Source organism: Ambystoma mexicanum, chromosome 5q, assembly GCF_040938575.1.
Source record: "Ambystoma mexicanum isolate Mex_15411 chromosome 5q, UKY_AmexF1_1, whole genome shotgun sequence".
Lineage (NCBI taxonomy): Eukaryota > Metazoa > Chordata > Amphibia > Caudata > Ambystomatidae > Ambystoma > Ambystoma mexicanum.
Genome location: NC_090933.1, coordinates 1,316,404,552 through 1,316,430,752, shown reverse-complemented (window position 1 = coordinate 1,316,430,752; position 26,201 = coordinate 1,316,404,552). Strand labels below are relative to the sequence as shown.

The window sequence follows — 26,201 nt, the reverse complement described above, 5'->3', positions numbered from 1 at the left end:
ATGCGTTTTCTCGCTGGCGCCTTGAAACTCATTACCACGTTTGGACGCCTCTCACCCTTTACCTAGTCATGGTCACCAGTGCTGAGAGGCGGGGCACGATGTGAGAATAGGATGGCCCTGAGGTGTCAGGAATAAGCAATTCTTTGTTTCTCGCGAGAACTCAAAAACTCATGTGAAGATGGCAACAACAGGCTGGAGAGTGCTGGTACCCACATGCCACAAGTTGGCATGAGGGCAACCAGGGCCCAAATGCCCTGGGGCAGAGGGCCTTCTTGGTGGGCGGCCTTCTACTGGGCACTGGCGTGACCTGCTACAGTTTAGGGAGAACTTGGATCAGGGAGAGTCTTGGAGACATAACTACAGTGTGGGCACAGGTAAGCGACTGACAGCGCTACAAGATACTGCCTCACAGCACTGCTCTATACCCTCACAGAACATCACCATAAATTATAATAGAACAGCACAGTACCATGCCCTGTTAACAAGGTGTGTCCGATGCATCATAACATACCACTGCTGCATTAAGACTTGATGGGAGCACCCACTCACCATTGGCAGTAACGGTAATTCCGTCCAGCGGAATTTCTGCCGAAACAGAGCCCATGGCAGTAATTCTGCCCATATTTGGTGGAATTACCGTTACTGCCAGAACGGGAAGCACAGCTGCGGCCATTTTGAAAAACTTGATCTGCTCCGAATCCACCGCTACCTGTAGCCATCTAGACCCGCAGGAGAGAGAGAAACCATGTCCAAGGGGAAGGTGCCTGGTCAGAGGCTGAGAAAGCAAACACTTTGTGAGGTGGAGCTGCAGGTCCTTGCTGACAAGGTGATGGCCCATGCCGAGGAGCTATATGGCTCCCAGCACCTTAAAAACATCAGTGCAATGGAATGCAGCCATCTGGTTAGGCATCTGCAACAATGTCACAGCTGAGGGCACAGTCCCACAGGACGCGGAGGACTGCAGGAAGCGGAAGAATGACCTAAAGGGCAGCGACCGGAGCCCCCTTTCCAAACACAAGCAGTAATCATTAGACACCGGAGGCAGCACGTTGGACCCCCTTGACATGACCCTCGTGGGAAAAGGCCAGCTCCATCCTCCACATGGAGAGGATCAAGGAAGTGTCAACCCCTAGAGCCAGCAGCCAAGTTAAATCTGATGAGTTTGAATGCATCCCCCCAACCCTTCCCCTCACAACACACTGGCCAATATGGCACTCAAGCTACACCAGCACGAGTCTGCAAGGCTGCCCTATGCCGTTGTGGCACAGCAACCACAAATTGTGCCAAGACCACGTGCCTCCCTTGGTGGTGGTACCAATGAACAGCAGTATGAATGTGCATGGAAGCACTTGCAATTATATGCAGCACCCATGTGCTCTGAGAAAGGACAAGTTCCAAAGTGGAACCCCCCAGGACACCCGTACATACAGACCACCTTGGCAGCACAGAGGCAAAGAGCACATGCCAATGAGGTGTACAGCCTCAGCAGACACTAGCACCACATTGCTGTGGCCATATGCATTGGCCTGCAATGAACCATACCATTCAGATCACATGTAGGATGCCCCCCTCGAACCCTAACCATGTAGCACATGTGTAAGTATGCAAAATGACTAAAATCATGTCAGGTTCACAGGCGACGGAGGAGGAGGAAGATGCATGCTCATCTACATCCCTTGGCCATGCCAACAGCCACCACCCCTGTGCCGCCATTCGGTGGGAAGGGAATTGGCAGAATTGTGACAGCAAGGTCCAGCCAATCCGCACATGCCAGCGCAGACACAGCACCAGAGAGCAGCGATCATGACACAGCTGAAGGTATGGCTCCTGCAACCACCCGCCCCCAATCCCACACCAACAGCCAGCCACTGCCGTCATGACAGGGGAGCCAGAGGCTGGCAGTCACACAGAAGACACTGTGCACGCACCCATCCACCTGGCCCACGATACCCCCTCATCACCTGAGTGGGGCACCCAGCTGCATTGTCACTGGGGCCAAGTGACAGCAATGGCAGGTCATACGGCTCAGGCTGCATCCACCCCAGCACACCCCATAGCCCTCAGCCCAAGCATCTCAGGATGCCATATGGAGGAGGCCGTCGCTATGAGCAGCACCAGGTGCGCTTGAAGACCCATGCGGACACACAGGTCCAACACCTTCAGGCCATCCGTGTATGTGTTCAGGGCACCTCACGGAGGATAGCAAGTGCAAAGGACCAGGACAGACAACAGTTACCTGTAACATCTGCCACCCTGACTGTCATCACACAGAGGGTGGGGGAGATGTCAGAGCGCCTCTGCTTTTGTAGAGGCTATGCAGGCCAGTATGCTCTGAACAATGCAATGCATCCAGGGGTCTGAGTCAGACCAGTTCTCCGTCTGGGGGGGGGGGGGGTGGGGAGGGTTTTCACACATTTCACAATTAAATAATAGTTCACTTGAAGCAATGCTAAGACATTCCTTATCGTGTACATGTATATTCCTTATTGTGTACAGTGTACCTGCAGTATTTTCTACCCATATCATACCTGCCCTCCTCACACACATCATGGTTAAGGAAACCCCCATGAGGGCTACCATGAGCCACTTAAGTTCGAAAGCAACAATGAAGCCCCCCCCTCCCGCAACCTCCCCCTTAACAATATTGCCTCCTCGGCAATCAGCAAGGTCTGGTTGGTCCCCCCCGGCCTGGGTCCTGGCTTCACTGGAATATGTAACAAGGACTCGGGAAAAGCCCAAAAATTCCAGGTTGCTTTGGGATCTGTACCGGGTGTTAGGGAGAATTCACATAAATGGTTGATTTCCCTTACCTAAAGAGTCCCCCAGCAGATTTTCTGGATTTCTAGGATTTATTTTTTCACCTGGTAAGTGTGTGAGCCTTTTTCCCACTCTTACAAGTGTTTTGCTATGTGTATTTCTACTGTTTGTGTAATCTTGGGCACTGGAGCCTCACCTACTTCATGTGCACCACTTTTAGTGTGTGTTACACAGCACCTTCAGTGCAGTGACACATTGTTGTCTTTGAGACGTCCCACTGACTCAATTTTTATGGGGCGGACTACTGTCCCCCAGAAACAGGTAAAGTTGACATTAACTTTATATAGTCACTTTAAACCACAGACCCAGTACACCCCCATCTACATGGAGTATTGGAAAGGGTTAACTCTTATCCCTTTTTGTCTGTACCTCTTGGAGCTTTGTTTCGCTCCCTTAACATTAAGACTTGGCTGGTGGCAGTGGTATCTACCCTAACTTTCCTACCGCAATTATCTTATATAACGTGGTAATGTCTTAGGCTATATTAGCCTCGAACATAAACCCGCTTGACCAAATACATTTTATTTTGGTTCCGGCTGGGTTTATTCGCCATTTCTTTTTGTTAAAGTCTTTCTCGTGTTTTTCTCTGCGCGCCAAACCGGGGATGATTCCTTTGTTCGCTGTCTTTTCGCAGGCTTCTGCACAGAAGCCCTCCTTAAGGCGCCTGATAGTCTAGGTAGGCAGGATGTGAGAGAGGGATCTTCGGACCCTTGCCACGGGTTGCTGCAGTAACCCAAGTTGCACTCTTGTCTGATTGGCTAAGGGGACTGGCCTTGCCAAGCCAGCCACCCTGCTGTGTGATTGACAGCCAGGCTGTATGAATGGGGGAAAACTGCATAAAAAGCAGTGCTCTGGGACTGGAAGAGCAGAGTCGCCACTGGAACGAAAGAACTAACGAGGAACTGGAAGAAGAGGACCCCTACCACGACTGAACCGCCCGCTGAAGCCTTGCTGCAGGTCCGAATCTCCAAATCCGATGACAGAGAAGATCCTCCAGGAAACTTCTTCCCTTGAGCTGGTTGGACCAACCCGTTCTCCCAACTACAAGCCAGGACCCCTCCTGTGGTCGAATTCGCTGTACAGAGCTACAGTGGGCCGGATAGCCAGGAAGGTCGGACCCTGCTTGGGTTTTAAGGAGCGCACCTTTTATTCGTTGTTTGGCGCTGATGCTGGTTTCTTCCCTGGGTACTGCAGGACCCTCCAGTCTTCCTACTTCTGATCAGTTTGTCAGTTCTTCAGGAACCGTGAGCCTGCAGGAACTACCAGGAATGTCTGCCTCAGCTACAGTCCCCTCTCCGTTTTAAGGTACTGTGCAAATCCGTTTGTGCGTTTTGCTCAGCCTCGGTGAAAGTGTTTGAAATCTTTCTCCAATCCGAGTGCTTGTCCTTCTCTTCTCTTTGAACTATCTTTTCTACCAACCAACCTCGTCCGGAATCTGTGCCACGAACTTTACCGTAAACTACCCTGAACTGTGTGATCTTGAGCAAAAGACTTTTGACCTATTGACTTTGGCCCTAAGCCTTTTCTAGCTGAACTTCTCACTGTAGTCTCTCTTGTTCAACTGCTCAGAATACTTACCTGTTGGTTTGACCTAATTGCTGATAACTTTGTCTTTGCCTCCCTTTTAAATTGCTGGAGTGCCATTTCGCTCCCACTTCATTTTGTGAGCCTAACTGTAGCCATATTTGTTCACAGGGGAAAATGGGAAAGAAAATACACATTTCCCTAGTCTTTTCCCGTCCAGTGTTCCACTGTGAAACAATAGGGTTGTAGGTCTAGAAACCATTGCATGACCCGAGGGTTGTACTCTTTGCATTGGCTAATCCAAACTAGGGGTGAGTGGGCTATAACAAGTGTGAACTTTCGTCCCATTAGGTAGTACCTAACATGGATAATGGCCCACTTGATTGTTAGGGCCTCTAGTTCCACCACAGAGTCATCTTTTTCACATGGGAACAACTTACCACTGGTATATAGTATGGGATGTTCAAGACCATCGCAAATTTGGGACAGGACAGCTCCTAACCCTGTAAGGGAGGCGTCCATCTATAACACACATTTCTTTGAGAAGTAGACTACCTTCAGGAGTGGGTTCTGGCATAGAGTCTGCTTTAGGAGGTTATAGCATACTTCTTTGTCGCCGTTCCAATAAAGTTTCTGGGGTACAGCATTTTGAATTTTGTGAGCCTCAATATTTCTTTGAGGATTGAGGCGGGGCAGAGGTTAAGGGGTGAGCCACATGGTTTCCGAGCAGAGAGAAGGTTGAGAACTTAGTCTCTCGATATTGGTGTGAACAAGTCAAAGGTGGGTTGGGTTGGTGTTGCCGTGGCAGGCAGGGGGGTGACTGGTAGGGCGGATGCATTACTTGGCGGGGACAGGAGGGCCAGTTTGTTGTTAAGAGAAGTTGTTCTGTCGAGAGCAGTGGTGTAGAAGTGGAGAGAGAGCGAGTCGCAGAGTGACTGAGATGAGGTGGATTGGGCGGAGGTACAGGTTGGTTTGGTGAATTCAGAAATTATTTTGTGGAGTTCCTTGCTGAGGTTTTTACAGTTGAGAATTCGAGAATTGTAGTGGACTTTTTTTGCTTTACGGATTTCGGCTTTGTAGTGGCGATGGTGCCGCGCCAGGGTGGATCTACTCAGGTTGTTTTTATCATTCCGCCATTTGCGTTCGAGGGATTTATACAGTTCTTTTGCATTCTTCAGTTCTGGTGTAAACCATCTGGGATAAGGGCCACAGCGAGCAGAGGATTGGCAAGTGCAGGTGAGCAGGATTAGTGAGATATTGAGCCAAGAGTCAAAGGAGTCGATGGTTAAGGGTTCATTACGTGGGATGGTTGAGGGAGGAGTTTGAAGCAGGGCTTTGGCTAGGTCAGGGATGATCTTTAGTTGTTTCCAGCATTTGTGTTGATTGGGGGGGGTCTTGTTCAGGTATGGGGATGGTGGCGGGTGATCGAATGGTGAAAAGCACAATGAAGTGGTCAGACTAGATGATCGGTACAGGGGGGCTTTGAAATGTATCTGGTTGTGGGAGCTAAAGATGGCATCAAGGGTGTGTCCTTTAGAGTGAGTTGGGCCGTTCATGTGAAGACGAAGGTTAAGCACATCTAGGTAGTCGACCAGTGAGTGGGTCATGGGGTTGGTGGTAATGTCAAGCCAGATATTGAAATCCCCTAGAAGAGTGAGGGCGGGATGGTTCATTTGGATGGTGGCTTTCGAATCACAGAGGTTGCTTGAGAAATGTCTTTCATAGCCAGGGGGTCTGTAGATGATAAGGACACTGTAGGAGAACGTCCGGGGGAGGGATAGTTTGACGAGAAGCGATTCACAGGAAGTGTTGATTGTCTGACTGTCGGTAATTGAGGCAGAGAAGTGTGACTTGAAAACGATTGCTACTCCTCCTCCTCTAGAGGGTCAGTTGAGTGGGATGAGGGAGTAGTCCAGGGGGAAGGCTTCATGGGCAATAGGGGCAAAGTCGTCGGCGAACCAGGTTTCCGTGATAAATACTAGGTCTGGATTGTCTGAGGCGAGGAGGTCAAAGATGCTGTGTCTGTTTCTTGCTACAGAGCGGGCATTAAAAAGGATGTCTCTTACTTCGGAACAGGGGGATGTTGTGGATGGTGTAGGGGTGGTGGTGGAGTGGGTGAGTGGCTGTGGAGGGTGACGGGTCAGCTGTAGGAGGGGGTGGTGGGGCGTGAGTGGGATCTGGGAGGTGAAAGAAGCAGACCGGTTGAGGGTGGTTGGAAGAGTAGGCGGGCGGAGGAGGGGGTGGGTGTGTGGAGGATGGGGTTGGACGGGTGTGTGTGGGTGGTCAGTTGGGCAGACGAATTTGGGGCTGGGGATTCAAGGGTGAAGCGCATGGGGTTAGGGGTTCTAGGTGTGGTTGGTGAGAAGTCAAGGGAGAGGGGTTGAAGCGGGTTGAGGGGGGGATTGGTGATGGTGGAGGGTGAGAGATTGAGGGGGTGGGTTTAGGCAGGAAGGGCGAGGAGTAGTGGGAGATTGATGGAGACCAGGCCCGTTTTCTTTTTTCCCGTTTTCTTTTGCAGTTGGTGGGATTGAGAGGGTAGAGGGTGTCGGAGGGTAATGGAGATGCGGCCACTGTTCTTGCCAGGGCGAGACGTGCAGTTTTTAGGGAGGGGAAGGGATGTGGTCAGTGGTGGATGTTAGTGGGAGTTGACGCAAGGAAATGGGAGGCAGGGGAGGTGGTTGTTGCGGGACGGGGTGGGCCTGGGAGGGTGAATGGCCGGTTTATTGGTGTGGCAGGGAGGGCGGGCATGCTGGGGGGTGGGTTGGTTTCGGGAAGGGAGGAACAGGGGTCTTAGGATGGCTTGCGCGCCATCAGGCTCCTGTGGCTTGGGGATTGGATAGGGGGTGGGGTGAGAGCGTGGTGTGGGGGTAAGATGGGAGGGGGAAGGAAGGGGGGAAGGAGGCGCACCAGAGTGAGGCTCCTACCCTGGACCTAGCTGGGTGGAATGGACTCATGGTGTGGCGAGGGCAGAGTTAAGGCTTGTTTGTAATATCAAGAGGTGGAGTTCAACACAGTGGATTCACTGTAGAGTGAAGTTAATGGGGTGCACTCAATATCGTTCACTCCTATAAATAGCTGCTCATTTCAATACAGTAAAGTTTAGTGCAATCAGGGTACACCTAATGTCGTTGGGCACACTTCCTAAATGCACGTTTCAACACAGTGACGTTACTAGGGTACAACACAGTGGTGTTACTAGGGTACACTCAGTACTGTTGGGTGCACTTTCTGAATTTAAACTTTAACACAATCTAGATGCAAGATTCAATACGGTGACACTATTAGGGCACACTCAATAATGCTGGGTGCACTTTCTAATATCAAATTGAAACACAGTGAAGCAATTTGGGCACACTATCTGGATGTAAAGCTCACCACAGTGAAACAATTTGGGCACACAATGATCTCGGGCACACTTTCTAAGCTCAAAATGTAAGTAACACAGTCTAGATGCAAGATTAAATACAGTGACGCTATTAGGGCACACTCAATGATGTGTTTCTAAAAGTTTCTGAATTCAAACTTTTAACAGTGACGCTCTTGGACACACTTTCTAAATTCAACTTTAACGCAGTGACGCTAATAGGGCACACTCAATGATGTTGGGAATACCTTCAAATTCAAACTAAACAACCTGGTATAATATACCGTTAGGAAGGAAGGGGTTTCAATTGTTACCTCCGGCCGCCATCTGGAACCTTCATCAGTGCTACTTGAACCAAGGGCGCAGAGAAGCCTTGGCTACAACTATGGCAAAAACTGAAGTAAGCATTAGGGAAATCCTATCAGCAGAGCGAGCGGATATACATATTACATCATTCAGGGAACGGGGAGGCTGATACAAATCAGGAGCTTATAGGCTCGGACTGCACAATTGAGGGAGCAGCGTCGGCTGGAAGGTCGTTGAACATAATGGAGGCAGCGATTCCTTATTTACCTATAGTTGTGGAAATCGTTCTACGACCTCCGCCGACAATATACTGCAGTTGGAAAACAATCTCAACTCGCACCAGAACTCGAGGAGCCAACTGCCGCTGTAACCCTGAAAAGGATGCAGGGGCCAGTCCAGTTGAAGCCCTACCCCTCACCCATTGAAGGTGTAGGGAATGGAGCAGGAGAGGACGTGGAGGGAAGGGGTTTGGTAGCAGAAAACCTTTCAATCCTTAGGAGGGTGCACGTAGCTCCCCATACTAAACCTCACACGATCTATAGGTTTGGTAAACCACACAATGACCTGTCTACCAAAAGGTTGAATCAACCCCCCATGAAATCAATCTGGAATCCCCAAGCCTCGCTCCAGCCTCCTTGGTCTCCAAACAAAGGTTATTTTACCAGAACCCTGATGATACTATAGAGTCCTTCAGAAGACATGATTGAGAGACGAGAGGCAACTGCTAGGTCAACGGGAAGACCTACCGAAAGGGGTTTGGATACTTTTACTAACGACCCCAGTAAGGAGATAAATGGAACTTCTCATGTCGGGTGGGCCATGAGTAATGGAGATAGAGGATCATATGATGAAAAGAGCCCACAACAAGAGCAACCAGCGAGCTCGATTTGCTCAAAGAAGCGGAAATCTGCGAAATCCAACGATTCTGTCTCTACTCCATTAGCGAGAAAAACCGTTAACCAATGAAGATCTTCTAATGGAGATGGCTGTGGCACAAATGGAGGACCAGGCATCGACTAAGGTGCAGGTAGATACTAACTTAATAGCGACTCTTACTCTAACAGTTCTGCCATATATGAAATTGCACGTGTCCCTAAATGATCAAATTAGGGACCAATCAACGTTTTAGCGATGATCAATTCCAAGATGGTGATTTTAGAAGGCTTTGTAACTGCAAAACAATCCAATTTAGTTAAAAACACAGAAAACATCGCAGAGATTCATAGACCTGATTATCCAAGATGAATTAAAGAGACAGGCCAATTTCGAAAAGTTGCATGATGCGGCCAAGGAGGCAGAGGTGGTAACTGGTTGCCTCTCTGATCCCACTACGGAGCATCAAGTACTAAAGGAACAAGGATCCAAAACACCCAAGAAGAGAATGGGCAATTTCCCACGGACACACAAACAGGGGGAGAAGCTGAACTGCCACTGTACTTAGACAGTGGGCCTCATTACGTCCCGCGAAAGGGGATTTACAGGGCCATCTGACCTCGGGCCCGGTAATTCCCATTCGCGGGACTAGGACCGAGACCATAGGGCTCAATGGGAATGGGGAGGATGGTAACAACGGCGCCGTTAGTAACGGGGCCGTTGCTACGATCCGGTACTACTCGCGGGTACCGCTCTGCACGTCTGGTCCGACCAGGTGTGCAGAGCGGCCCCTGTGAGCAAACTCAGAATGTTACGGTGAGGTAACAACAGGGCCAGTAGCACTACCGGTGCCGTTGTTCCCTTCCTGCAACACTCCTAATGAGGCCCAGTGACTCAGGAGGGGGCCTGCACACATAAGGATACCCTTGGTGCTTCCATTATCTGTCTTTAATAACTATGAACTGGTGAAGGCTGTGAGTAATAAGGTAATAAGGTTATGGGCTCAAGCAAACCCTTGAAGAAATATGACATCTTCTCTAAATTAGGCTCGCAGGCAAATAAGGGACATTCACCCAAACTAAAATATCACTTCTAAAAAAAAAACCTTGACTAAGCACTCTGAGCGACACAAAACAGCAAAACCGCCCTGTAAAAGAGGACAGATTAAAAGTGCAGGTAGCCAAAAACGGGCAATTAGAAACATCATTGTTCCAAATACAAGTGGTGTGTTGATGCAAGCTAAAGGTCCAGATAAAGGTCCTCCCGAACAGGCGGCACACGGGAGGTCCTTATACCCCAACATCAGACGCCGATAGAGCATACCAATGCTGAAGACGACATGACTAATCTTTCGACATATACCATTACGGAAAGTGAGAATAGCACACTGGAAGCAGACACCTGTGAAAAGACACTCATTTCCCGTAAGGTTGAGCAAATCGAAGTTGCAGGAGAGGAAGCGACCCTAGTGGATGAGGAAGAGCTATCACCATTCCACAGGGTTGCTCCCAGGAGGGGCACTCCTAATAGGAAAATCATTAAGCTTGATCTCTCTTTGGCAACACAAGGTAAAAAAAAAGGAGGCACCTCTCATCGGCCACGTAAGAAGATGCAGATGAACCACCTTCCCCCTTTATTCTGTTAAAATACCCTAGGTTGACTGAAACATTGTCCCAGCGATTTCAAACAGATCAAAAAAGAAATAGCCTAAGAAAGGTATTCATGGAAATCGAGACACTTGGCCGGCCCAAAAGGTGGGCAGGACAGACGATAGAAGGCAAAGACTTAAGGTGAAGAACTAAAGATCATACTGTCCACTGTTTGCTCCTCCAAAGAAATCATGCTATTTAAGGATGATCTGATTCTAAACAGGGCAAATACACTACGCTTCCTGCATTGTGTACATCTGCTAAAATGTCTAAAATTGTCAGACCTTTACTTGATAGAGTTCCCAGAGGAGCAATTACTTGATAAAGTTGTTCTGTATGTCTCAACTATACAGAAGGGGGGCGTGGTCTGAGCTCATGGTGTGAGGCTGCGTTCGACCAGAGCTCCTGCAGAAATCCTTTTAAGATCCTATAAAACTAATTATCTAAAAGACGACTTGAGCAGATATACGCATACCTGCGGACAACGTGACTGATTCCCTGACCCTGGGGCGAAATACAGCTGACAATCTGAGGACGGCTGCTGGGTGAGACAGTGGGACCCCTGCTCAACCAAGATGGTGGATGCTGCTGCGTCCCGGCACTGAGAAGGAAGAGTGACTGGTGAAGGCGAAGATGCAAGACAATGCTGGGTGCTCCAACACAGCGGACCGACAGTGGCCGGTGGCACGGTTCCGCACAGAGGACGGAACGAGGCAGCAGAGAAGCCTGTCTGAACGCCGCAAATACTGAGACGGATCAGACACAAGAGATGGAGCACAGGCAGCGACGCAAGAGGGCGGACGTACTGACCCGGAGTCACGCACCGGGCAACCAGTAGACTGGAAGGTGAGAGCAGCTGCACAAATCAGCGGGCAGCCCTACCAAGCTGACAGTACACGCAAGCGAAAAGGTGAAGACAACGGCACATCAACTCGGATAGCGGGCGCCCGTTGGAGGCGTGGCTCGATGAAAGGGTATACCAGGGAGCACAGAGACCAACGTGAGCAGGGAAGCGAAAACACAGGCCTGGAAACGCTCAACTGTCAAGGCAGGGTCCCGAAGAAGACTCTTGAGACTAGCAGAAGGTAGGGCTGCGGTATCTAGAGGCGAAGGAATACAAGTCAGTGGGGTTGCAGTGAAGGCTCCCTACAGACCGCATTGAATTGGGACTGGGGGTGCGAAGCCAGGTCACAACAACAGGAAAACGCCAACCGTGCCACGACCCGCGGGAAACCTGCGAATAACAGGTCAGGCCCAAGATCAAGTGGGGAGCTGGGGTAGCACGACAAGAAAGGCAGACCACAGAGGCGAGGGACAGACACAGCGATAGTCATACACTGACACTGGGACACCACCTCAAGGGCACAGTTCAAACAAGTGGAGTGTTGGGCAGAGAAGGGTCGCTGCTCTGGCCTAAGAGAGGGAAACCACGACCCACTGCTCCGTGGGAATCATAACACAACCCAAACACAAAGTGGAGGCGGGCACAAATAACGCCATCAGTGAAACGCTGTGACTCCACTCAAGAGGGACAAGCCCCCATAATAGCGGTTGGCGAAAGGAAATATAGGCCCAAAGAAACATAAATCGGAAGCCTGGTGGCAAATCGCTGAACTGATCTGAGGGACCCCTCCACGAGAGGGACAACAACATAAAACCAATAGTGCGATCACCAAACAGACTGCACTCACTGAATAGCCAGGTGCTACCGAAGACTGCCCTCAACTAAAAACAAGAAGGACCCAACGATCATGGACTCCTTCAACGCTGCCATACATAAAGGGTAGCCACAAATGCCTCAGAGGGACAAATTGAGTAATCAGACAAGGAGACCGCCACTAAAGAGGATCAAGTGCTAGATGCGATTGCAGCCCAAAGATCCTTCATAGATACGAAATTTGAGGAGGTCAAAGCTGATGTGCAACTGATGAGGCAAGATGTCCACAACCTCACAGAGAGAGTCACAACGGCTGAAACAGAGCTAAAAGTGATGACAGAAACCACCAAAGAGCTGGAGAAGCGGCTGACGGAGCTAGACAGGAGAAATGCGTCACTAGAGGCCCGGGCGGAGGATGCATAAGGACACGCCCGGCACAACAACGTATGTCTGCCGGGAATCCCAGAAGGGATGGAAGGATCCAACCCAACGGATTTTGTTGAAAATCGGATACTGCAGGAAATTGGGGCAGGAGTACTATCACAGGGGTTTGTAGTAGAGAGGGCTCACAGATCCTTGCAGAAAAGACCGCCGCCGGGCTCACACCCTCGCCACATGATAGCAAAAATATTAAACTTTCCCAACAGAGAGACTATCTTGAAATTTTCCAGGGAAGGGGGGCGATCCGTCGGGATAACGCCAACATAGCCATATATCCGGACTATACACCTGCAGTGCAAAGGGCAAGGAACTTATTTGTGCCAATTAAGTTAAAGCTCAGGAAACTGAACGTCAAGTACATGTTGATGTACCCATCCAGGCTTAAAGTACTTTATCAAGGATGGGCTGTTTTCTTGGAAACGCCGGCAGCGGCCACAATGTGGTTGGAACATAATAACTTGGATGAAGGAAAAGAGGCGGTGAGATGAGGAGTGGCCGGCCCAAAGGGGGAATGGGGTGAGGGATGAACACGGCAACAGAAGGGCCTGCGGGTGAGCACTAAGAAACAATGGAGTATTTTGTTCTGTCATACGGCAGGAGCGAGGTAGGAACCTCGATCAGGGCGAACATACACACCCTACAAATTGTTCAGCGTTGGCCAGTTGCTGACGCAGTATAGCCCGCACACCGTGGCCCAGATGGGTCAAGCAGATGCAGGGGCGCTTGAGTGTCACGGTTGGACCGTGGCTGATGAGCGCAGTTTTCATGTTTTGGTTTGGTTCGGAGTAACGCTTTGAAACCTACACGAGGTGAGATATGTGCCAAGGAGTGTGCGTATGTGTTTTGTGTGATTAGAAGGGGCAGGGGCTGCCTGGGGTGTGGAGCATTTGGGCAAGCTTAAACTGGGAGTTTGGGACCTGAGGGGCAGGGTGGCGGGGGGGGTGGGTAATTCACATATTGGTATGGCTAATGAAGTTAAGGTATTGACATGGAATGTTCGGAGTCTGGGTACATATATGCGTAGGAATACCTTCCACCCATCACTTTTGTGCTTACTGTTTGTCTCACTATGTGAGAGAGGGTATGCCCAGACGTGGGTCCTTTGCTCGCTGCGCCATAGGGAACCAAGCTGCACCTCACTGAGGAGGCCCAACAAGGCCGAAACATGTCTGGGGTTGCTTGTGTTTCCGTGCAGAGGGGACCTGGCCTAGCAGTTCGGGCTGGGCTGCTATCATTGGTGGCAGTACCTGACTGACTTGCATATGGCTGGACCCCTTTTGCAAAGGCGCAGACAGGCTAAAAAACAGTGGTGTGGAAGTTTGCCCAGAGCAATGCTAGTGGTTCAGATTAATTCAAAACCTTCCACCCATCACTTTTGTGCTTACTGTTTGTCTCACTATGTGAGAGAGGGTATGCCCAGACGTGGGTCCCTTGCTCGCTGCGCCATAGGGAACCAAAGTGCACCTCACTGAGGAGGCCCAACAAGGCCAAAACATGTCTGGGGTTGCTTGTGTTTCCATGCAGAGGGGACCTGGCCTAGCAGTTCGGGCTGGGCTGCTACCATTGGTGGCAGTACCTGACTGACTTGCATATGGCTGGACCTCTTTTGCAATGGCGCAGACGGGCTAAAAAACGGTGGTGTGGAAGGTTGCCCAGAGCAATGCTAGTGGTTCAGATTCATTCAAAACCTTCCACCCATCACTTTTGTGCTTACTGTTTGTCTCACTATGTGAGAGAGGGTATGCACAGACGTGAGTCCCTTGCTCGCTGCGCCATAGGGAACCAAGCTGCACCTCACTGAGGAGGCCCAACATGTTTTCTGGCACATGTTTTCTGTTAATTCTCTGTATTGGAAATGTTGCCAAAGGTTGACATTTCCCATGCTGCCAAGAAGTTTATGGCACAGTTTGTGACCTAAGGTTTTAAAAATAGGTTCACCTTTCACTGGTGTCAATTGAAGATCTCAGAAAACAATAATGTGTTTTCCTCCAAAGAGCTCTTCATAGTCTGTTTTGAGTACCGCTTGTAATTTGAGGTGAATGAAAGCCAACATTAGTTTGAAGACCATGCTCACCTCATCTATTAGTAGCATTTTCATTTGTTTCAAAACTTTGCCTAGTTCCATTGCAGCTTCTGTAGAAAGTTTGTAATAGTCTAATTTGTTTTCGTGTTCTACTGGAAGGAGTAGTAATCGGTGTAAAGTGACACCGCCTATGTTGCAGGCAGCTAAACCTGTGGGGGCAGTTACAACAGCTGACAGTTTGTTGTTTGTCAATTGTTGGAGGAACTTGCTGATGATTTTGATTAAGAATGTTTTTCCTGAACCAGCTTGACCACTCACGTATAGCAGTATAGGTTTGTAGTCTTGGCAGGTACCGTTTCTATGTTCATGTTGCACACCATGTTTAATTTGTTTTGATACTTCTTGGAAAATGCTATGCTGTTCATTGTTCAGTTGTGATTTCAGTATAGCAAAGTCTTCTGTAGCTTGTTCATACTGACACATGGTGTTTTCTACTTCTGTCATTGCTAATTCTGCCTCATTTGGTATTAGTGGCTGTCCAAGTGGTTCTTGGCTTTCTGTTACAGAAGGTTGACTACTGTCGGGAGTGTCCACTTCTAGTTGGGCCTGGAGTTCTTCTTCGTGTTGCTGTTCATTGTGCAACATTGTTTGGTACTGTGTAAAGTTTACATCTGTTATAGTGCTTTCATTTGCTTTGAAAGCAAATTCATAGGAGTCATATGTATCCAGTAACTCTTCTTCTTTTCTCCATGGTTTAAAAAATTGTAACAGGGACATGTAATACAGTTCTTTATGTTGAAGACTTTTTAATGACAATTTGATATGATTAATTAAGCTGCATTTGGTAAGTTTCACTAAGCTGCCTTCACAATTTACTACTCTGTATCTACCTTTCTTTTCATCTGGTTTAATATTATTTATGTATGTGAAGTTTTGGGCTACGTGGTAGAGACACATGGGGCCTCATTACAGATCGGGCGGTCTGGAAATAACAGTGGCGGTAAACCCATCGCCACTGTTAATTCCGGACCGCCCGAACTCGAGTCCTGAAGGCGGGAGGTGGCGTTCCCGCCAGGTCTGACCTAGCGGGTTTACCACCGCCCGCCTGCAGGCGGACGTGGAAACACCGGCACTATCACGAGATGGGGCCGGTGTTTCCATGGTCCCCATTCCCATTGAGTCCTATAGGACTCAATGGGAATGGGGATTTACACCATTCCGCCTCCGGAATTCCCGGGTCACCGGGGTTGTAATGCCCCGGTAATTCTGGGAACCACAGAGGTGGAATGGTAATATGAGTCCGGCGGTAACCAGTCGGTTTTACCGCCTCGGTTACCGCCGGACTTGTAATGAGGCCCATGGTTTCAAAAAGTGGTACTCCTGTTTGGGTAGTATGTGTCTTAGAAATTGTTTTTCAAAATGTCTTGAATGTTGGGATCATTTTTGGCTATTGTTTCTATGTCCTCATATGATGTGAGAACTCTTTCTAGATTTAGCAGGACCAAGACTTAGCCATACTATATTGTAAGATTTTCCGACAAAGGCAGTACCGGTTAAACGGTCTGCAGCTTCATAGCAGCCACATTCTCTAAGAGAGAGCATTTGTATGCCTAAGCTGTACAATTTCTGTGATAGTGTTTTGTCAGATGATATGTCATCCCAGAGGTCCTGAAGCTCTTTTTTTCGGTTAAGTAGGCTGTGGCATATCATGCAACTGCAGTGGAATTGTTTGCAATGTACTGCACATCTATGTTTGCATTCCATAGGAGGGCAATGATTGCATTGTAATCATTGATGTATTTTGATTCTTCTGTTCTTTTTATGTAATATGTGTTCTTAGGTGATTTACCTTTGCCACTATGTCTGACTGAAGACATGAAGTTGTTTACGTGACCTGTTGCTGAAGCTGGTATAGGGAAACCAAAGCGGCATTTGGTGTAGTATTTCCCTTTGTTTTTATATTTGCAACAACAATATTTCCCACATTTGTGTCTTTGAAATTGTAAAATGTGTGCATGAAGGTCACTATGTGTTGTTTGTGAAGAGATTTCACAAGTGACATGAGCAGGAGCTCATCCCTCAAGGCCCCGACACTGCAGGAGCAGCGGGCCAGGAAGACATCCAGGATCAGCTGTTGCCATCCGGTAAGCGCTGCCACATTGCGCTCGTTCTGAAACTATCTAAGTTCGATTTTGCTAAATTACTAAATAATTGCTCACAAGTGCTCTGAGTTGCCCCTTTAAGGTCCCAGGCAACCTGCACTTGCTCCGCACCTGCAAAAGCTTATTTTGCCCCGTTTCCTGCACCGAAGCACACGAGGCTCCCCCTTCTAAGATGGCCGCCGTATTCAGGCCTGTTTCACTCTGTGCCTTACCAGGCACACATCAGTAGCCTGTCCTGCCTGATTGGCTACAAGCATACACAACTCCTGCCATTGGGCGCCGGCAGGCGAAGCCGGCCCCCTCCTTCCAAGGCCCACGGGAACAAGGCCGGAGCCTGTTCTCTGCCTGTTAACTGCCGACTCTGCCCTCTGCCAGACCCCCTGGACCATTGTACTCACTGGCCAAGGTAACACTGTACCTGCAATATCCACGCTCCACAGAGCTCACAATCTACCTTAATTACACTCGCATTCGCACTGTATTGTGCCCTATGGTCGCCTAGACCCCACTTGTATTGTGTTGTGCCCATGGTCGCCTAGACCCCACTTGCATTGTGTTGTGCCCTATGGTCGCCTAGACCCCACTTGTATTGTGTTGTGCCCTATGGTCGCCTAGACCCCACTTGTATTGTGTTGTGCCCTATGGTCGCCTAGACCCCACTTGTATTGTGTTGTGCCCTATGGTCGCCTAGACCCCACTTGCATTGTGTTGTGCCCTATGGTCGCCTAGACCCCACTTGCATTGTGTTGTGCCCTATGGTCGCCCAGACCCCACTTGCCTTGTGTTATGCCCTATGGTCGCCTAGACCCCACTTGCATTGTGTTGTGCCCTATGGTCGCCTAGACCTCATTCACATTGTGTTGTGCCCCACCTATATCGCCAATGCCCCCTACACGCCACTCCTCTGTACATCACCTTAGCCCTAGCATGCTACTCCGCCTGACTGCGATCATGTTCCCTTTCTGTGTCATGCAAAGTAACATACCCTGCACTGGCAATAGCTACCTAGCCCATAATAATGGTTTAGTCAGACCCGCCTGCCCAAGACACCATCCGATCACCTGCCCTACACCTTTCCTGCCCACCACACCAGCCTTCCTCCCGGATACCAAATCCGCCCATCCCACCCATAGACACGCCCCGCATGTCACAGCTAATACACACCTAGCTGTCTATAAGCAGAACCCCATCAACACGAGAGCATCACGCCCTACCATCGACTACAACACCTCCTCATTAGCTAACCCAACTAACTCCCGTAACACCACCCTCATCCCCTCCGCTCGGAACTCTAGACTTGGCGCCAGAACCCACCACAGACCCAGCAAAGGCCCAGCCAAATCACTCAATAAGACCAACCCTCACACTGTAACACCCATCAACACCATCCATCCCAATCCTAAAGGAGCCCTCCTAAATGTCAGATCATTAGTCGCCCACGCCACAGAAGTCGCAGACATTATTCTAACAAACAACCTGGACTTCCTTGCGGTAACCGAAACCTGGCTGCATGATGCTGCAGGTCCATCTCTCACCCTAGCCATACCTGACAACTACACCATCCTTAGAGCAGATAGACCGAACGCTCGAGGAGGCGGTGTAGCTATTATCTTTAAGTCCACGCTTGACATCAGACTATCCTCTGCTCCCCCACTCAAATCCTGTGAACACATTACAGTCAAATTTCAAACCTCCCCTAAAAGCACTATTACGCTGCACTTAATTTACCGACCCCCGGGCCCTCCTGGCTCATTTGAGGAAGACATCACCTCACTAGTTGCTGAAAGCTCCAAACCATCAGCACAAATGATTATACTTGGAGACTTTAATCTTGGGTTTAACGACCCCCTAGACACCCCTGCCACTGCCCTGGCCACGGCTTTAGAGGAGCATGGCCTCCTACAACTCTGTTCTAAACCCACCCACTCGAAAGGTAGAATCCTCGACTGGATAACTACCCTTAATTGCAACATTACTATGAAAGATCCCACACAACTTATCTGGACTGACCACTACCTCCTCCCTTTCGACATTCTTACCAGCAATTCAGCACATAAAAGGCCCATCATTGCACCTGCCTGCCCTACTAAGAAAAAGAGCAATATCACAGCGGAAGCCTTAATACCTCTGGTGATCCCTACTTTGAACGCACTACCCGCTACAACGGACTTGAACCAACTGGTCAATGTCTACAATGAGTCCATGGCCAAAGCCATCGACATCATTGCCCCACTGAAACTGCGCAAAGGGATACCCAAAGCGCACCTGAACACATGGTTCACCCCGGAGCTCAAAACCCTTCGTCAACAAAAAAACAAACTTGAAGTACTTTGGAAATCAGTGCCTTCTGTAAATAACAGAACCAATCTCACTAACATCTCCACCCTCTACAAAAACGAGATTATACGTGCCAAGAAAGAATCTCTCAATACTAGGATATCCCAGGCAAGCTCCAGTACTAAGGAGCTCTTTAACATACTAAAGGAATTAGAAAACCCCATTACCCCCACCGACTCTTGCACTAAGGATAAACCTTGGTGCACAGGGATCCAGAATGCTCTAGCTAACAAAATCTCAGGGCTCCAAACCAAAATTAACAACAAACGACAACAACTCACTCTCGATCCCACTTCCATCCCCATGCCCCCTCCACCTACTGCCACTAGTTCAGGCTTCACCTTCAAAAAGGTATCTATATTGGAGGTTCAGAAAATTATAGCATCCCTGAAACCATCGAACTGTAAGGGGGACAGCTGCCCCGCACAGATCATAAAAGATGCAGCTAGGGATCTCTCCCCATTTATCACTAAATTAATAAACCTGTCCTTCGCCAATAACATGGTCCCCAACAATCTGAAACAGTCCTGGGTCCTACCTCTACTAAAAAAAACTACTCTCAACCCTGACATCCCCACGAACTACAGACCTATTACCACCGTCCCATTCCTACTAAAAATCCTGGATAGAGTGGCTTATTTACAAATCCAGGACTACCTCGAGGCCAATCACCTACTAGGAACTCGCCAATCTGGCTTTCGACCACAACATGGGACAGAAACTGCCCTTGTTGATCTCAAATGCCAGATAGATGAACTCAAAGACAAAAACAAGGCTGCCATCCTTCTACTCCTTGACCTCTCCGCTGCCTTTGACCTGGTCGACCATAAAATCCTGTGCAACCACTTGTCTCTGGCAGCACACTTCTCCCACTCTGCGGTCACATGGATCCAATCTTTCCTGGACAACAGAACCAGGCGGGTCTTCTCTCCCCTAGCAGCGGCTGACCCCATCCCCATCACCTGCGGTGTCCCACAAGGATCCTGTGTCTCACCTACCCTTAGGTATTTTCACCAAGCCCTTATTCGACAAGCTGGACAATCTGGGTGTCACCTACACCAACTACGCAGATGACACCCAGATACTCCTCACCCTATCAGGTAACCACAACAAGGACACCAAATGGATCAATGAAGTCTTCTCCATCATTCAGGCATGGATGGCCACACATGGCCTCTGCCTGAATGATGACAAGACTGAACTGCTTCTTGTCGGCTCACCTAACACCATCAGTAAACTCTGTCCCGGCTACACTAGCTTCACTATTGACGGTAACACTATACCCATCGCCAAGAGTGTAAAAACCCTCGGTTTCTACCTAGACACTAACACTAACCTAGCTAAACAAATCAATATGACCGCCTCAGCCACTGCCTACACTGGTAAACTTATCAGGGCCTGCAGACCACTGATCTCCCCTAGCAACTGTCTCATCCTAGCCAGAGCACTCATTCAATCTAAACTAGATTACTGTAATAGCCTCTATGTAGGTGCCAACAAAACAGTAATCAATAAATTGCAAGTCCTACAAAACAACGCACTCCGTGCCGCCCTCAACATTCCTAGAAGGGAACACATCTCCGCCACCAGAACTGCCTGCAAATGGCTGTCCATCCAACAGAAAATAGACCTGAAAACCATATGCCTTACATACAAAGCCCTCAATCACCTTGCCCCGCCCTACCTCTCGAACAAATTTACATTAAGACAGAACACTAGAACCACCAGATCGTCCAACTCACTACAACTAATAGTTCCCAAATACTCCCTCAAAAGAGCCGGCGGATCCAGCTTCCCAGCTTTGGCATCACAACTCTGGAATTCCATCCCATTGGATATTAAATCTACACCCACTTTCCAACCCTTCAGAACCAAGGTCATCTCCTGGTTAATCAACAAATAACCGCCCTACCACATATGTATGCACTCCGATTGTCCTATTTTATGTATATTGTTTGAATACTATTATCTATGCCCTATTAATACTGTATTATTGTCATTTACCTGTAACCTGATGTTCAAAGCGCACATATACCCCCGGGTCAAGAGCGCTATATAAATAAACAAACAAACAAACAAACAAACATATTTTTGGATGAACTGCAAAACAGTGGCATCACTGTCCTGACCAAATTTAGGAGAAGTGTTGAACTTCTCCGAGGGGAGGAACAGTCTTATTACAAACAAAGTGTAGCATAGCAATGAAGCGATGATGGAAATATCTTGATACATTTATAGAATCTAGAGAGCAGAGTTCTCCTGGTGTTTTTATATCTATGTTTTTTTTTTGTTTGCTAGGCGTAGGAAATCATGTAAATCTTCCCATGCATATTCTGCACAACTTAATGTAACAAACCAAGTGGGTGGGCCAAGGATTCTTATCATACAGCGTACATCTCCGTGACGTCGGAACCAGTATTCTTTTGTACCACGCATGTTTGCTAAAAGATTTGTAATACTTGACTGTAAAACCTCATCTTTTTCTTGCACTTTTTATAATAATTGCATAGCTGACATATTTTGAAAATGGGTACTTGATTTTAATGTGTGTGCAACTCCGTAGCATAAAGTTGCTAGTTCACTTTCAGAGAGAAGGTGGAATATGTATATCACGTTTTGTCTGAATCTGGGGTCATCTGAATACATTCGTAAAGAGCGATATTCTGATGCTGTTATCTGTGTGGGTCTATCATCGTACCGTCCTACGTTTCCAGTAGGAAAGAGTAGAGGAAAGGTCTGTGCTTCTATACTTTTTTCCCATATGCTGATTGGAGATCCTTTGGCTTGTCGCATTTAGTACGTTTCCAGGGCATCATCTATATTGTCTTTAAAGTGTAAAGGATGATTTGTATAATGGTCTAAAATATGACGTGGATTGCCGGATATGGCCCAGGCGTAAGGCATTCTGTATATATTCCTTGAGAGCCAGGTCTTCTGAGGGAGACAAGGAATACATCCTCCCGGAAGGTATGCTAACATTAGGTAAGAGGTCAATGGGACAATCATAAAGCCTGTGTGGACGAAGGGATTCTGCACAACCCTTATCAAACACTTCCTGGAAGTCCTGATATTCCGGAGGAATGCCTGAAGCTATGGAACCCACTATGTGCCGGGGTGGATCAAGCTCCATGGGGAGGGTGTCATTCGGTGTGAGTTGAGCGACGGCCCCTAATAACTGCGACGGAGAGTCAGGTACAGCAGACTGGGCAAGGCAAGAGGATTGTCAATATGTGGACTCGAAGTACAAGCGACCGGAGGCCCAGTCCACGACAGGATTGTGAACCCGTAAACATGGAATACCAAGGATGAGTCCGAATTGGGTATTGTGATCAAATTGAAGGATATAGTCTCTTTGTGTGTGTCCTGAAGTAACAGTGTCAAAGGGGCCGTTTGTTGTTTTATGGGACCAGAAATTAACAATGTTCCATCAACTGCCTGAACTGGTTCGGGCCGGCTCTTGTTCTGTAAGGGCAGGTTCAAGGAGGCTGTGAGGGAGATGTATATGTAATTACCTGTGGCACCAGAATCAATGACTGGGTGTACGATGTGACTAATATCAGAAGAAAAGAGCAAGGTGGCCTGAATTGAAATGGGTTTCATTCCTCCATAGGTGGGTGTGGTCAACACAAAAAGGCAACTTACACTGGTTCAAGTGTGATGTCTGTGTGATGTCTGTGCAGCCTTTGTCAATTGTGTCATGCATTCCTTTGCCTGTACATGCACCCTGTATCGTTGTGGCGGTTGTTCAGTGGTGTGTCCCTGGTGGCTGTGTGCCTTGTCTGGTGTTTCACAAAGACGAGAAAGGGCCCCATCTCAGTTTTGTGGATTTGGTGCACACAATTCCTTTTTTGAGTTACTTTGAATTAATCTAACCTGTTCTGCTGTGTTCCATGCACTCTGCTATGCACAGTGAGGGTTAATGTCTGCTTTGTGTGATGGAGTCGTGCATGGGACATGCTGGGTTGGATAGCCTGCTATTGGCTGCTGTAGTGTGGTTGTGGTACATGTGGTCATGTGTGTTGTAATTGCTGCAGTATGTGTACGTCAGCTTGTGTGCCCAGGTGTGTCCAACATGTGCATGCACCCTTTGCTCTCCCCTGTTGTTGGTGTGGGTGCTTGTCGGGTGCTGCTAGTGCATTCACTTGCCATGCCATGCTTTGTTTCAGTGTTAACCCACCCCCAATTTTTTGTCAGGGGCTTCACTGTGCATATGTGGAGCCGATTGGACTCACCCAATATCCAAGTCTGCTGTCCTCTGTACCTCTCCATGTATCCCAGCAGTGTGCTGTAGTGTAGGACCATGGAACCAGCTTGACCAGTGGGGGCACAGCTGTGCAGATGTTAATACTGCTCCCAATGTCCTCCTGGATTGAGGCCAGCAGTTTGGTGATGGTCTCCCGGTTCATGCGGTACAGGGTGACCAACTGGGTGTCAGTGAGGGCCCAGGGTAATGGCTTACCCCTAGGGATGGGTGCTCGCCTAGCTTGAAAAATTCTCCTCCACCTATGCCACCCTGCGCTCACTGTGCCCTAGCCTGGTTGTCAAACTTCTCAAGAATCAGACGCAGCACCAAGCAGCTGGCTGTTCCAGCTTGCAGAAAATAATGGCAGCATGGTATTGGAAACAATGTTTGGGGTAGGGGTGTGCCTTATGTAGCCCTCTGGAGTACATTGGATGCACCTGTGGTTTTATTTCTAGCACCTGTGTTCATTTACCTCCAGCTGGAGGCTGGAAATAAATCTCGGCTGTTTCCGGCGCTAATACCGCCATACATGGACTTGATATGGCTGTAATTGCGCTTTGTGTTGTCAGGGCTATTAGCGCTAGTGACAATAGCACCAATTTGTTTTGTGGCTGAAAGAATTACCTCTGACTTGTGATCCAGCGGAGTGGTATTGCCTGTGCTAATTCCATTACCACTCCATTTAAGGGCTACTGCCCAACTCGTGATTAGACCCATTATTATTTACTGTGGAAGTCTGGGTTGTGTGCCAGGCTAATCAGTAGTTTTGGAACAACCAGGTACACTATGGCTAGTGTAGCTTCTGGGCTGCAACGCAATGGTCTGGGATGTGTTCCAATAGTTCAATAGTTCTTTTTGTTTTGGTTAATAGTATCCAATGTTCTGATAACAATAATTAAGTCCTGAAAGACTACAATGGACTACCAGGCTTCTGGGCTAGGCCGGATATGAGGGAGATTGTTGACTGATGTCAGGATTGAACAGCAAAAGAGGGGCAGGTTCTAAGTAACACTGACCCCAAGCCAACATAAAAACACCAGGAAGGGGAGGCACAGTACACTCCTTACTCACAAAGGAAGCCCTATTGTATATGTATTTAGCAATATCACACCTGGGCTCTGTGTGCTTGGTTTGTCCTGGAAGGCTGCGTTCTGTGCAGACAAAAAACTACCTTTTCCAGAATGTCCAGCCGTGCCATCATCTTGGGAAACAAAGCCTATAAAAGGTCATGCCACTCTGCAATCCATGCTCGACGTTCGCAGTTCAAGTGAGTAATGCTTACCTGTTAGCAACACGGTCCAGGTGGCGTGTTTTCTTCCTACGTCATTGCCTCCTTGTTTCTTCCTGGATGTTTTTCATTTGTTGGGCTACCATCTGGCTTCAGGATGAACCCCTGCCCTCTGCACAGGTTCTGGACCTGAAAGAAGAAAAGTAGCAGCTAAGTGTTACGGAGCAGCATGTGCATGCAAGTTGAATCCATTATAATATCTGAAAGACCTGTTGAATGCAGTAGTATGTCGGGCACTTGGGCAGTACCTTCTTATCTGTAAAACTATGCTGGAGACCTGTTGACTGCCAGAAGTGCATTTGATCATTGCGCTAATACTTTGTCTGTTAAAAAATGCTCGGTGTGAAGTAACAGTGTGCTTATGGAAGGGTGCCGATATAGCAAAGCTAATGAAGAGTGGCGCTAACATCGCGGCAGCCCCGTTTGTACGCAACCAGAGAACTTTTCATCAATAACCTATCCAACCACGCTGTGAGCCCCTTGCAAAAACACCAGGTAAAGATCAGTGATGGGAGGGGAAAGAAACCAGGGAAAGGAGGGGAAGACAAGGGTTGGAGCCTAGGTTACACACTCATTGCTTTTACCGCTCTCTCTCCTCCATGCAGGCAGTGCAATTCACAACCAGGGATTACAGACTACATGACGGGTTGATTCCGCCACAAGAAGGTTCAGCACATAGAAACCCATTTCTTTTGGGGGACCTGGGTAGAGGGGCTGTTTCATTCCAGTGTTGCTATCCAGTCCCGCTTTGGAGTCTGTGTGCTATCATCACTTGTGCCTCTGCTTTCCCTGGGAAATCCATGCCAACCCCACAGGACCTCAGGTAAGGTGTTACAACTGACGGGCATGGAGAGAAAAAGAGCATCAGGCTTTTAGACATATAAAACCTTCGGCTTTTATAGATAAAAATCTTCAGGCTTTTGATAAACAACTGTGCTAAAGCTATAAAAAGCCAGTTTCTAGGAGGAGTCACACAGTGCTGTTTGTGAATCCTGAAGGAATGCCATTTGACTGGAGAGCAGAGCTGGAGGACGAGCATTGAGCTGGGACAACTTCCTCCATTATGGCCATAGGGGAGGGATTAATTGGCACACCTTTATTCTGCTTGGATGTTGAAGCTTTTGGAACTGAATGTTTGGGCTCTAGAGACTCAACACTTTTCTTTTTGCAAGAACTACTATATTTGACTTAGCTGCATAGGGAAGTAATCCTACCTATGGTAATCAGCTCACTACCCATGGAACCATTTTATTCATATTTGGCTTATCTTTGCATCATGGTCAATTCCAATTGACACTACATTTTTTAAGGCACCTTTTTGATGCATTTTGCAAAGCGACCATGATGTTTAGATAGGCGGTTTATCCAACTGGATTTAATATTTTGGAATGTTTGGATGTACAAACCACATGCCTTTGAAAGGATGGCAGACAGAAAACGTAGAATAAAACCAATCCAAATGACCAATACAATCACTACACCTCTTTGCAAGTAACAACAAGGTTTATTATATGCAA

The 26,201-nt window shown here is 48.3% G+C and overlaps 1 protein-coding gene across 2 annotated transcripts in view; it reads right to left on the bottom strand.

The window, feature by feature from the left end:
* Positions 1-26,201, bottom strand: part of LOC138498471 (zinc finger protein 84-like) — a 762,144-nt gene that overhangs the window by 320,314 nt on the left and 415,629 nt on the right. For both annotated transcript variants that reach the window (XM_069622218.1, XM_069622220.1), the window contains exon 3: positions 24,679-24,813. The gene's annotated coding sequence lies outside the window, so the exon portion shown is untranslated. The remainder of the gene's footprint in view (positions 1-24,678; positions 24,814-26,201) is intronic.